At 38.2% G+C, this 13257-nt stretch overlaps 1 pseudogene; it reads left to right on the top strand.

Moving 5' to 3' along the window:
* Positions 1–13257, top strand: part of LOC139324440 (vomeronasal type-2 receptor 26-like) — a 37084-nt pseudogene that overhangs the window by 20620 nt on the left and 3207 nt on the right.

Here is a 13257-nt window from a genome sequence, read left to right as displayed (position 1 = left end):
AATAAAAGGGAGATCAAAAATCCAATTAGTGCCATGTAAATTCTGGAATCCCCAAAGACCTTTCTTATTGTATTTATTAAACAAATTTATAGTGTTTTAGCTTAGTTGCTGATTGAGCTAAGGTTTCAAAGGTTGTACTTTTAAACTTATTGTTGATACCATGTTGTTTTTGTTGACCCTCTTTTCCACTTACTGTTTTTCTTTGAAATAAATATTCAAAAACATTTAACCTACTGATGCCTCAATTAATGTAATTTTATTGATATCTATCCCCATTCTAGCATAATACTTTAAGTGAACAACAAGGGTTTCCAAGCCTGCTACAAGGATAAAAGGGTAGGGAATCCAAATAATTCAGATGGAAAAATATTGGAAAAGGCAGGACCCTACAGACTAGATACGGCTCTGAACTCTCAGAAGGCAATATTTAACACAAAAGATCTGGAGCATGCCTACCTACCAGACTTATTGAGAAAGACAGATACCATAGAAGAAAGGTGATCTCACCTATCATTTGGCCCCCTGACATCCAGGCATTTAATGGTGATAACCAGAAAATTGAATTGAATTGCAAAGAGTAAGTGTTGTGACCCAGACCCACATAGTGAATATTAAATGCAAAATAGTTCCAAAAAACAAACAGATTTTATTAAAACATCTGAGAATTAACTCATTATCAGTGTATACTAAATTAAATGAAATCAAAGTCCTCAAAACACCAGTCTTTAGTTTATCTCTGACCTTGGGATAATTAGGCAAACTGCCAAACTGCCAAAGGCTTTTCTGGCACTCATGGCACTCTCTCCTGAAAAAGAATAGTGTTGGACAGCTTAAATGAGCCCTGCCCCCTAGTTGCCAAGAGCTGCACCTTGTCAGAAAATTTGCACCAAACTCAGATTCATTCTCTAGTGTGGGCAATCTATGTGCTTCTGGAACCTCAGTTTTTAAAACTCGATTCTTGGCTTATTCTACTGTGCGCTGACTCAGTTCTCGACTAATCTCTCTCCTGGAAGATCTTTCTTATTCATACCATATTCTGTGCCCTGCTTAGCTTGAAGGGTGACATCCAGGAACTTGAATTGCAACCAGTGTAATTAGACAATAATAATAATAATAATAATAATAATAATAATAATAATAATAATAATAATAATAATAATAATAATAATAATAATAATAATAACTTTATTGTCATTGTACGTCTATACACAGTATATCCATACAACAAAATTCACTTAACACCCAAAGACCAGGTCCAACACATATAACAATCCCCAAACACACTCCCACCCACCCCAATTCCTCACCCCTAAACCACCCAAACATCCACACAACAGACCAAGACATAATCCATGTAGCTCCTGAAGTAGTTCTATTATATAAATGAAAAATATTAGATTGTTTAACAATTTTGTATTTCTGTATCCTTATTTCTTCTCCTCTTTCTATCCCTAATCCTATATGGACAATGACATTTTATTAAGGACATGCAATTCTTCACATAGTTTTTAATTCGATAGTTGGTGTACGAATAGTATGCCTACCCCACAGCTCTCTCTCTGTCTCTCTCCTACACACAGACACACAAACACCTTTATTTCAAAGAAGACAAATAATCATTTAGTCCTATGTTACTTGGAGGGAAGGGGCAGTATCTATGATATCATATTGCCATTGGGTATATCATGACATCATTCTGCAAATACTACAAACTTTGCTCGGTGATATCTCCATTGTCAGGGGGACACTCAGTTGGAGGCTCCTTTAATGTCCTTAATAAATTGCCAACTGAAATGGTACTCATCTATCTATTCATGGGCACCTGCTTTAGATTAGATTAGATTAGATTAGATTAGATTAGATTAGATTAGATTAGATTAGATTAGATTAGATTAGATTAGATTAGATTAGATTAGATACTTGCTCATTTTGGAAAGCCTAAATACATCTTAACTCTCTGACTAATACCATCACTGCAGCTTTACTTCCCTCTTTCAAATGAGGACTCAACAAACATTCTTTAGTTTCTTTATGATAAATGTAAGAGCTTCAAGTACTTGGGAAGCATTATGTTGAGCTATGAATTTTGGGATAAAGGAATTGAGTCCAGGATTAGAAAGACCTGTTAAACTCTGGGGCAGCTGTGTACCATAGCAGAAACAATGTCCATATTTTCACAAAATGAAAGAGATTTGTGAGTCTCAGGCTCTATACTGAAAACCAATCAAACAATTAGAAAGAAAAAGAAAGAAGAGAAGAGAAGAGAAGAGAAGAGAAGAGAAGAGAAGAGAAGAGAAGAGAAGAGAAGAGAAGAGAAGAGAAGAGAAGAGAAGAGAAGAGAAGAGAAAAAGAAAACTCCCAAAAGTTATTTTCATATTTGGATGTTCTCAAAAATGCTCGTGATTGCTACAGGATCTTGAGAAAAAGAGATAGCAGGAGGAACACTTAGAATATGCTCATCTGCTCTTTGGGAAGCCGTACATCCACCATGAAAGGCTCAATCCCATCCCAAAGCCTCATTTCTGATGGACTACACCTTTTACATTCCAAGATGAAGTCTTTATAGAGCCCGAATATTTGTTATAGTACTCCTTTTCAAGGTAGATCCATCCTTCCTTCCTTCCTTCCTTCCTTCCTTCCTTCCTTCCTTCCTTCCTTCCTTCCTTCCTTCCTTCCTTCCTTCATTATTTCACACTTCTTTGCTTCCCATCTCCTTCAGAGAGGCACTTCTGGATGGTGTGCAATTTCATCAATAAAATGAAGCTTTAAAACCAGAATAATTTAAGATTGTTTTTAAAAACCAAAGTGTTGTACTCAGCAAAGTGTTAATAACAAAATTATTGAGAAAAATGACCCCAATAGAATTATTTCCATTCTTTTCTTTTCTACAGTTCTATTTTATTTTCTCCTGTGCACATGAATTATCATTCCCCATTTTTCTTTCATGTCTTTCAAAAGTTCATAGCAGTGCAGCAGTGTCTAATGAGATATGATAAACATGTTTCTTTCTGATATTTCTCAAAGCATCATTGCAAAGAATGGTACTGATTAGTAATTAAGGATAGTTATTGTCCCTTCTTCTCCAAATCTTAAGGGAACTCCAGCAAACACTGTAAAAAGTAGACCTTGGATTAAGACATTACATTCTATTAATATCTGATGAGAAATACAGACATGCATGTAGGGAGAAAAAGGATTTATTCTTCGTCTGGGATATTTCATTAGAAGATCTTCAAAGTCTCTTCCAGCTCTATTATTCTGTTAACTTTAGATAAAATTCATTATCTTAACTTTAGATACAGTTAATGAGTTAGTTGAATGGTAACATAGGAGTTACTCTTTGATGTCTACAATGACTACATATTCCAAAGACTATGTTATATTCAGAACATTAGTTTTACTTTATTCCCCAACTACAATGAGTATTTCTCTGCCCTACACCTGCAACCTTAGTAGTCCTCCAATTGTTCATAAATATTATCAGTCTGGAGATATAATCGTTGCTGCTATTATTTTTCAGATATTCTTTCTTACAAATGAGTTCACTTTTCAAAGCCTTCCTTCTTATGACATCCTTGATCAGTAGATGTAAGTATCCTACTACTTCTCCTCCTCCTTATTATGCACCTCCTCTTCCCCGACATTGCCACCTAAAAGCTGCATTTTCTTTCACTTTTAGGCTTAAAGGTATGGGTTGCTAGTCATTTGTTATGACCTGTTCCAGTGACCATATTTAGTCCTTTTTAAATTCTAGACCTTCTCTAATACTGATGTTGAAACTGAGATGAATATTATTATTTTAACCATAAAATATATGGATTTCATTCTCTTCAGGAAACTTCCTTCATTCAACAAAGTCCCTTGTTGAAAGTAAAAAGTTTGATTAATTCAAATATTACAGATGCTCTCTGGTTAATCTTGCGCTTTTTTGCCTTTCATTTCATCCGGATATAAAATAGGAACCCTCTAGGGCATATTTTAGGCTATTATACATCTAGGGTGTGAAAAGAGAACTGACTAATTTTTCTCAGAAAATGCGGATAAGACAGAGATAATGCTGAAATCAAATTGAGACATAGGAAACTAATGGCAGAATTTTTTTGTCTGGTGTCATATATTTCTCCTCAGCAAGTTTTCCCCCTGAACCACTAGTTCCTCTGGAAGTTGACTATGGTTCCACTACTCTTTCTGTGAAATAATAAAATTAGTTCTGAACTTCCCTTCTGTCAGTGTGAGATTATGCCCCCATGTTCTTATGTTGTAATTAATATTGAGAATACTGCCTTCTAGAACCTTATTCACACTCTCTAATTCATTTAAAGGTTTCAGTCATGTACCCCCTTTCCTTCTGCCCTCTAGGATGAATATATTCACTTCCTCTAATATTTCCTAATATAATTTGTCTCTCTGCTCTTGTACAATTTTTGTTGCATATCTCTAGACTCGCTCAATCTTATCGATACATTTTTTTTAAAATAATAGTTTCCAGAACTAAACACATTTTACAAATATGATCTGACTAAATGTTAAGTAATCAAAGCTAGATCAAAGCTATTTGTTAGTGACCGAATTGCAAGTGTTCAGAATAAAGAATAAGCACTAATGAATATCTTTATGAATACAAATGTATAAATTAAAACACCTGTCCAATTCAAAAACAAAATTTTTTTTTGACAGTTTCTAACTCTCGCTAAAGGTTCATCACTCACAATTACCAGCAGATTTTGGCTTTGGAGATCAATGTACTGTAAAGGAGATCAATGAACATTCTGGGATTTTACCCAATGTTAGCCTTGGTTTCCATATCGCTACTCCCTATGCTGCGTCAATTACAACTTATCATTTAGCAATGGAGTTTCTATGTACAAAGGATAAATTTATACCCAACTGCAAATGCAATGACCAGACCAGTACAGTAGCTTTCATTGGAGGAACCCATATTAGCACCTGTCTCAACATGACAAACAGTCTGTGCAACTACAAATTTCCCCAGGTGAGTCAAAAAAATGGATCAATATGAGAGGACACCAGCTATTTATTATATTCAGAACGTGGGTCACTGAAATGAAAATTAGAGCAAAACCATGAATAAGAACATCTTGAAAGGACTGTCCCTTTTTGCTTGATGAGCAACATTGCAGATGTCATATAAGACTAATTTTTAAGCACCCTCTTTTTGTATCCCACAAAAGATTGGATTAAGTAAACACATATGCATTATTTTTTTTTATTATTAATATTATTTTGGTAGATATCCTTTATTTCTATGTTCTTCTGACTTTCTCCCTTTAGATTTCATATGGATCAGCTCCATTGGTAAATACTGAAACAGCAATGTTTGTCAAATGGATGTTCCCAGAGGAAACCCATCAATTTAAAGCAATACTTCACTTATTGTTGCATTTTGAATGGACCTGGGTTGGGTTAGTTTTTCTGTTTGAGGAAGAAAGAGACAGATTCATTCAGAAGAGACTTTCCATGTTTTCAGAGAGAGGAATCTGCTTTCACTTTATAGAATGTCTTCCCCAGATGATATATGGTAATGCAGCTGCTGAGTGGATGGAAAATGCCGGTAAAATATTCAAAGTGATCATGGAAAGTACAGTCATTGCAGTTATCTTAAGTGCTGAAAATGGAGGAATGGTGTCTTTGAGACTAATGATCTATTTTTTCAGTTATGATAATATTCCAAAGGAGAGAAAGGCCAAAGTTTGGATCATGACAGCCCAGATGGAATTCACATCCATTTTAATTCATAGACCGTTGCCCATTGATTTTCTCCATGGTGCACTTTCTTTTGCAATTCACTCAAAACAGCTGACCGGATTCAAACAATTTATGCAGAATAAAGACCCAAACATAGAAAAAGATGATGGGCTTATTAGGGATTTCTGGAAAGATGCATTTGAATGCTCCTTGTCCAGTGATATTAGAGATGAGAATGCTGAAAGGATCTGCACTGGAGAAGAGAAGCTGGAGACTCTTCCTAATTCTGTCTTTGAGACCAACATGAATGCACATAGTTACAGTGTCTACAATGCCGTCTATGTTGTGGCACATGCTCTGAAGGCCATGCGCTCTGCCAAACTCAAAGGAGGACAAAAAATGGATGAGAGGAGCTGGAAGCTCTTCCTCCAATCACCCTGGAAAGTAATGTTGGCTAATACAAAATTTGGGGAAATCATTAATTAACAGAATAGGAGACTGGTTTTGTGTTTTGTTTTGTTTTGTTGTGTTGTTTTAACAGTTAGAATGATTTCTAGATAGTTTTGAAAGCTATATAAATGTAGTTGATATTTTCATATGAAAGAAAATGAAAAAATAAAATATAAATCTAAGGCTTAGATAAAGATACAAGAATATGTAACATATGAAATTTATTTTATTTCTAAAATGGTATGTACAGGATATTATTCAATCCGCTATATTTGACAATTTTACATGTAGAACATGAAAACTGCTTTACTACTGAATAGCATTATTATTCCTCACCAGCTTAATTTTTGAGTTACTAAGATTCAAAGGTGTTAAAGGTATGTATTCAAAAGGCAACTACTGTATATTTAGTGTTACTTCCAGTGAATAACAAAGTTGTCAATGAATTGCATGAAGAATATTTCAAGTTTATTTTTTTTTCAAAAGTAACACCTGGCATTACCCCTGGATGGAAGTAAAAGACATTTTGACCTAGAATTGTCTGTCTCAGAGAATTCTACCTTGCCTGCATTAAGTCTCTTTTCATAACCCTGTAATCCCTTAATTCAGGGTAGAGTTGGGGCAATTGAATGGACCCAAGTATTTACTGGCCGGATGCCCTTCCTGACACCACACAGAGTTCAATCAAAGCAAAATGATTTCTCAGTTCTATCCCTTTCTTGATTTTCTGTTGGAATTCTCATCTCACAGTTTTTCAGCTGAGAGTTAAAAATGTATTTGATAAAACTATATTTTTTTACCATTTTGAAATAGTTTAACCGAGGCAAAATGGAACAGCTTACTTTTCTTTAAGCCTAGGCCAAATTGAAAGAAACAAATTGAAATGTTCCCATCCCTTTCAAAGAGTCCTGATAACTTTCCTGTTTCTTTCCTTTTTTTTTTTTTTTTTTTGTCGACTTTCTCTAGCTCCACTATTTTTTGCAACAAGTCTCCTTTAACAACAGTGCTGGAGAACAGATTTCTTTTGGCCCCAATGGGGAATTAGAAACTGGGCTTGATATTTTAAATTGGGTCACATTTCCAAACAAGTCCTTTCTGAAAATCCAAATTGGAAAGATCGACCCCAAGGCTCCCTCAGAAAAGTTCCTCACCATTTCTGACAACGAAGCCATTTGGCCTCTCATATTTAACCAGGTAATGTCTCATTTTCCCCTTTTCCTGAAATTATTTTCCACGGATTGATGGAGTCAATCAGGACTGAATGTGATCTGAACACAAACTTCTAAAGGCAAAGTGGTGTGTGTGTGTGTGAGGGGGGAAGGGGGAAAGGGGTGTCCTTGGTGCTTTTTGCGTTTGTTTGCTTTCTTGCAGACAGTTCATTACCCAAACTAGATAACATCATCCTTGTGGTACTAAATTCAGAGACCATCAAGCACCCCTCATTTCAATCCAGAGCTACAAATGTTCTTCTTTATTGGGATCAAAGAGGTAGCTTAAGATTTCTATGTCCAAAGTATTTCTGTAGTTCCAATGCTAAGCTATCTTAGTATACAGAATGTCTTTCTAAGTGCATTTGCAAAATACTTTAGAGGTGTATGTACTTTAAGATAAATAAAATTTATTATAACCAAATGATTTTTTTTTAAAAAAATACAAATTTCATGATTTCAACACTTTAAAATTAACTTTTTAATAACCTCTTCTGAAATAGGGGATGGTTGATCAAATTTTTTGATTAGAGAAAATGTAATATCTACACACCGTAGGACTAGGGTTGACACGATAACAGAGTTTCAGTATCTCAGGGATTGCCACAAAGAAGAGGGAGTCAAGCTATTCTCCAAAGCACCTGAGGGTAGAACAAGAAGCAATGGGTGGAAACTAATCAAGGAGAAAAGCAACTTAGAACTAAGGAGAAATTTCCTGACAGTTAGAACAAACTTGCCTGCAGAAGTTGTGAATGCTCCAACACTGGAAGTTTTTAAGAAGAGATTGGATAACCATTTGTCTGAAGTGGTGTAGGGTTTCCTGCCTAACCATATTATATTCTATTCTATTCTATTCTATTCTATTCTATTCTATTCTATTCTATTCTATTCATTATTGAGAATTATCAATCAATTAATGTAATAGGTATGAAATAAGAAACAGTTAAACATTCAGCAGTGAATTTACACCAGGAATAAAACTGGAAATTGCAACTCCAATGTTTGGATTATATATGAAGAGTTGGCATATCTGTAACTGATGCAAAAAACCATCCGCCAAAAATAAATTCTTTCTGTGAATTTTGGTTTTATTTATGAGCAGGCATTACCTCTTTCCATCTGTAACAAAGAGTGTCCTCCTGGCCACAGCAAGATAAAAGTGGAAGGGAAATTATCCTGCTGCTATGACTGTAAACTATGTCCAGAAGGGAAAATAGCGGATCAATTGGGTAAGCAAAGGATTATATTAAATGAATCAATGATATAATAAATATAAATGGGGTTTATTTTAATAAACACATATTTTTAATAAATATTATGGTGATTGAAAATATTAAGCTTGACATCATATTGAAACATTTGATTTTTTTAAATTTTAAATACAAACAATACAAAAATAATACATATAACTCTAAATACAAAAAAGAGAAAAAATACAAATATTACAGTGCACACACCCCCGAGTCCATTTTTTTCTTATAGTTAGTTCTTCTTCTATAACTACTAAAAGATATACAATATATGCCAATTGTGCCCTTATCCCCTCCGAAACAATATATATTCTTGAGTAGGTTTATTCCCTTTGCCTTCCACCAACAATGTTTTTATAAAATACCCTCATATTTCATTATAATTGTTTACTTTAACCATCCCTTTTTAAAATTTAATTCCTGTTGTTAATTTATCATTTGTTGCCATACTCCAAATTTCATTATACCACTCATTTCTTTGAATATCTTAATTTTGTCCCCAATATTTAGTCATCACTAATCTAGGGGGAGCACATGGGGGGTCACACGCAAGCATGTCCATACCCATGATTCAATGTGCCCAACCCCTGTGGATGTGTGCGCAACTCACGCACCCCTCGCTTTTGGTACGCGATGGCATGGTGGGCCCAGTAGGCTGATTTTACACCCTCCCCAGGCTCCAGAGCCTGGCTTTCTTTGATCCTGGCTTTCTTTGAGCCTGGCTTTCTTTGAGCCTGGGGAGGGTGAAAATGGCCTTCCCCAACCCCCGGAGGCCCTCCATTATTTTATTAAACATTAACTTCATCTTCAGCACCAATAGTCCTTTAAAAATTTTATAATATATTATAATGGAAATAAAGGTAATTTTGCATTGGTAATTTTTCCATGGTTTTTACATCCTTTTCCACCCTAATGATTGATTGATTGATTGATTGATTGATTGATTGATTCTGGAATGTATATGGGTCCTATCTCTCTCTCTTTTCTTTTTTAAATTAAATTGCATAGTAATACAATACATGAACTATCGGTTCGACAGTGTTAATATAAATACAGATTGAATACATTCTTAACTTATTATATTTCATATTTTACTCCCTTATTTAGATATCTAAGTTCTTCCTTTTCCTTTCTTTATTCTATCTTCCAACCATTTGTACCATAGTCCCCACACTGTATAATATTGCGATTCCTCTTTTTCATCAATCTCATATGTTAATTTACACATCTCAGCACATTCTAAAATTTTCCAAATTAAATGCTCTTCCGGTGGTATTCCTTTTTCTTTCCAATACTTTGCATATCTTATTCTGGCTGCCATGATAATGTGTATAATTAAATATCTCTTCCTCTTCTCATATGTCCTCTTTAGAACTCCCAGGAGAAAAGTTTTGGGTGCCAAATCTATATTTTCTTCAATTACTTCCTGGATCCATGGGTGCCTATCTCATATAGTAAACCTCGGTGGCTTACCAAAATCTTTAGAAACACAAATCACCCCTCTCACCAGGTACCAGACAAATCTGGCTCCTGAGTGAACCCCCATTCTACCCTTTGTACCCTTTAGGGGAACAATAAGGTTTTCCAAACCTGTTAGAAGGATAAAAGGGTAGGGAACTCACATAATTCATGGAAAAATATTGGAAAAGAGTGGACACTACAGACCAGATACAACTCTGAACTCCCAGAGACAACATTTAGCACAAAAATCTGTAGCACGCCCACCTATCGGACTTATTGTGAAAGACAAATACCATTGAAGAAAGGTGATCTGACCTATAGTTGGCCCAGTGACATCCAAGGATTTAATGGTGATAACCAGAAACTTGAATTGCACAGAGTAAACAACTAGGTGCCAGTAAAGCTCATGCAGCAGGAATAGAACTAGGTTAGGTTAGGTTTAGGTTTATTAAATCTGTATACCGCCCTTCTCCCGAAGGACTCAGAGTGGTGAACAGCCAAAATTAAAATACATATAGTATAAAAATTAAATAAATTAAAACAGAATTAGATCAGTTTGGCTTCCCCAAATTTTAATACCCTTTACCCATAAAATAGCCCATTAAAATTTTAAGCGAGCCCAGCTTGCTGAAATAAGAAGGTCTTCAACGCTCGGCGGAAAGTACGGAGGTCCGGGATCAGTCGTATTCCTGGAGATAGCTCGTTCCAGAGGGCGGGTGCCCCCACAGAGAAGGCTCTCCCCCTGGGGGTCATCAGTTGACATTGCTTGACCAATGGCACCCTGAGGAGACCCTCTCTGTGGGAGCAGATTGGCCGGTGGGAGGTTATCGGTGGCAGAAGGTGGTCTCGTAAATACCCGGGCCCTAAGCCATGGAGCGCTTTAAAGATGACAACCAATACCTTGAAGCGCACCCGGAAGACCACCGGGAGCCAGTGCAGCTCGCGCAGGAGAGGTGTTACATGGGAGCGCCATGTCACTGCCATAATTACCCGCGCGGCTGCATTCTGGACCAGCTGGAGACTCCAGGTGCTCCTCAAGGGGAGCCCCATGTAGAGAGCATTGCAGTAGTCCAGGTGAGAGGTGACGAGGGCATGAGTGACCATGCATAAGGAGTCCCGATCCAGAAAGGGATGCAACTGGCGTATCAGGCGAACCTGATAAAAAGCCCCCCTGGCCATGGCTGTCATATGCTCTTCTAAAGACAGCCGTGCATCCAGGAGGACGCCCAAGTTATGAGCCCTCTCTGTGGGGGCCAATGACTCGCCCCCAATAGCCAGCAATGGCACCAGCTGGCTATATCGGGACGCCGGCAGCCACAGCCACTTGGTCTTGGAGGGGTTGAGTCGGAGCCTGTTCCTCCCCATCCAGACCCGTACGGCCTCCAGGCACTGGGACATCACTTCAAGGTCATCGTTGGGGTGGTCTGGGGTGGAGATGTACAGCTGAGTGTCATCAGCGTACAGATGGCACCGCACCCGAAGTCCATGGATGATCTCACCCAGCAGCTTCACATAAATGTTGAACAAGAGAGGCGAGAAGACTGACCCTTGTGGCACCCCACAAACAAGGTGCCTCGAGGTCGACCTCTGCCCCCCAGCCAACACAAACTGCAACTGGTCAGAGAGATAGGAGGAGAACCACCATAGGATGGTGCCTCCCACTCCCAATCCCTCCAGCCGGTGCAGCATGATACCATAGTCGATGGTATCAAAAGCCGCTGAGAAATCTGATAGGATCAGAACAGAGGAACATCCCCTGTCCCGAGCCCTCCAGAGATCATCAACCAATGCGACCAATGCCGTTTCCGTGCTGTACCCAGGCCTGAAGCCGGACTAGAATGGATCCAGATAGACAGTTTCATCCAGGTACTGTGGGAGCTGTCGCGCAACCACACTCTCAACAACCTTTGCCACAAAGCGAAGGTTGGAGACAGGATGGTAATTTGCCAAAACAGCCAGATCCAGAGAGGGCTTCTTGAGAAGGGGCCTCACCACCGCCTCTTTCAAGGTAGGAGGTAAGAAACCCTCACTCAAAGAAGCGTTTATAATCCTCTGGAGCCAGCCTCATGTAACCTCCCGGGTATCCAGCACCAGCCAGGAGGGACATGGGTCCAATAAACATGTGGTTGCGTTCAACATCCCCAGCATCCTGTCCATGTCCTCGGGAGTCACAGGATCAAACTCCTCCCAGATACCATTTTCAAGACCCACCTTGGACACCTGCCTGAACCCACCCAGTTAGAGTCCAGGCCATCCTGAATTTGAGCGATTTTATCGTGCAGATAATGCGCAAAATCCTCAGCACACCCTTGCAAGGGGTCTTCCCGAGCTCCCAGGTGGAGAAGGGAGCGGGTCACCCTAAACAGGGCAGCTGGGCGATTATCTGCCGACGCGATAAGAGCAGAAAAGTAGTTACACTTTGCCGCTTTTATCACCACTAAGTAGGTCTTGATATAAGACCTCACTAGTGCTCAGTCAGATCCAGAACGACTAGCCCTCCAACTACTCTCTAGGTGTCTTTTCTGGCGCTTCATCTCCCTCAGCTCCTCAGAGAACCAAGGAGCTGGGCCGATTCAGCGCAAAGGCACAACCCAATCTAAAGCACCAGCGGCCACCCTATCCCAAGCGGCTACCAAGTCTCCCGTCGAGTCATGAGCCAGAGTCTCAGGGAATGGCCCAAGCTCCATTCTGTGAGTTAAGTGCATGTGAGGTAATTTTGCATTGGTAATTTTTTGCATAATTTTTACTTGCTTTTACTTCCGATTGTATCAAAATGATTGATTGATTGATTGATTGATTGATTGATTGATTGATTGATTGATTCGGGAATGTGTATAGTTGCCATATAATAAGTCTACGTGGCTTATCACAATCTTTAGAGACACAAATAATATTAAAAAAAAAAAAAAAACACCCTTGCCACCAGGTACCAGACAATTAAGGCACCTGAGGCAATTCCCATTGTAGCCTAATTCTTTATGTGAACAAAAATTCTGCAACAAAGATAAAAGGGTAGGGAACCCAAATAATTCAGATGGAAGAGTATTGGAAAAGGCTGGACACTACAGACCAGATAGACTTCTGAACTCCCCTATGGCAACATTTAACACAAAAGAGCTGGAACATGCCTACCTGTCAGACTTATTGAAAAAGACAGATACTGGCTTCTGGTTTGGCTTCCG

The sequence above is a fragment of the Pituophis catenifer genome, unplaced genomic scaffold (genome assembly GCF_029215685.1).
Source record: "Pituophis catenifer annectens isolate HBS135680 unplaced genomic scaffold, rPitCat1.0.hap2 SCAF_15, whole genome shotgun sequence".
NCBI classification, from domain to species: domain Eukaryota; kingdom Metazoa; phylum Chordata; class Lepidosauria; order Squamata; family Colubridae; genus Pituophis; species Pituophis catenifer.
This window is presented reverse-complemented; position numbering and strand designations above follow the sequence as displayed.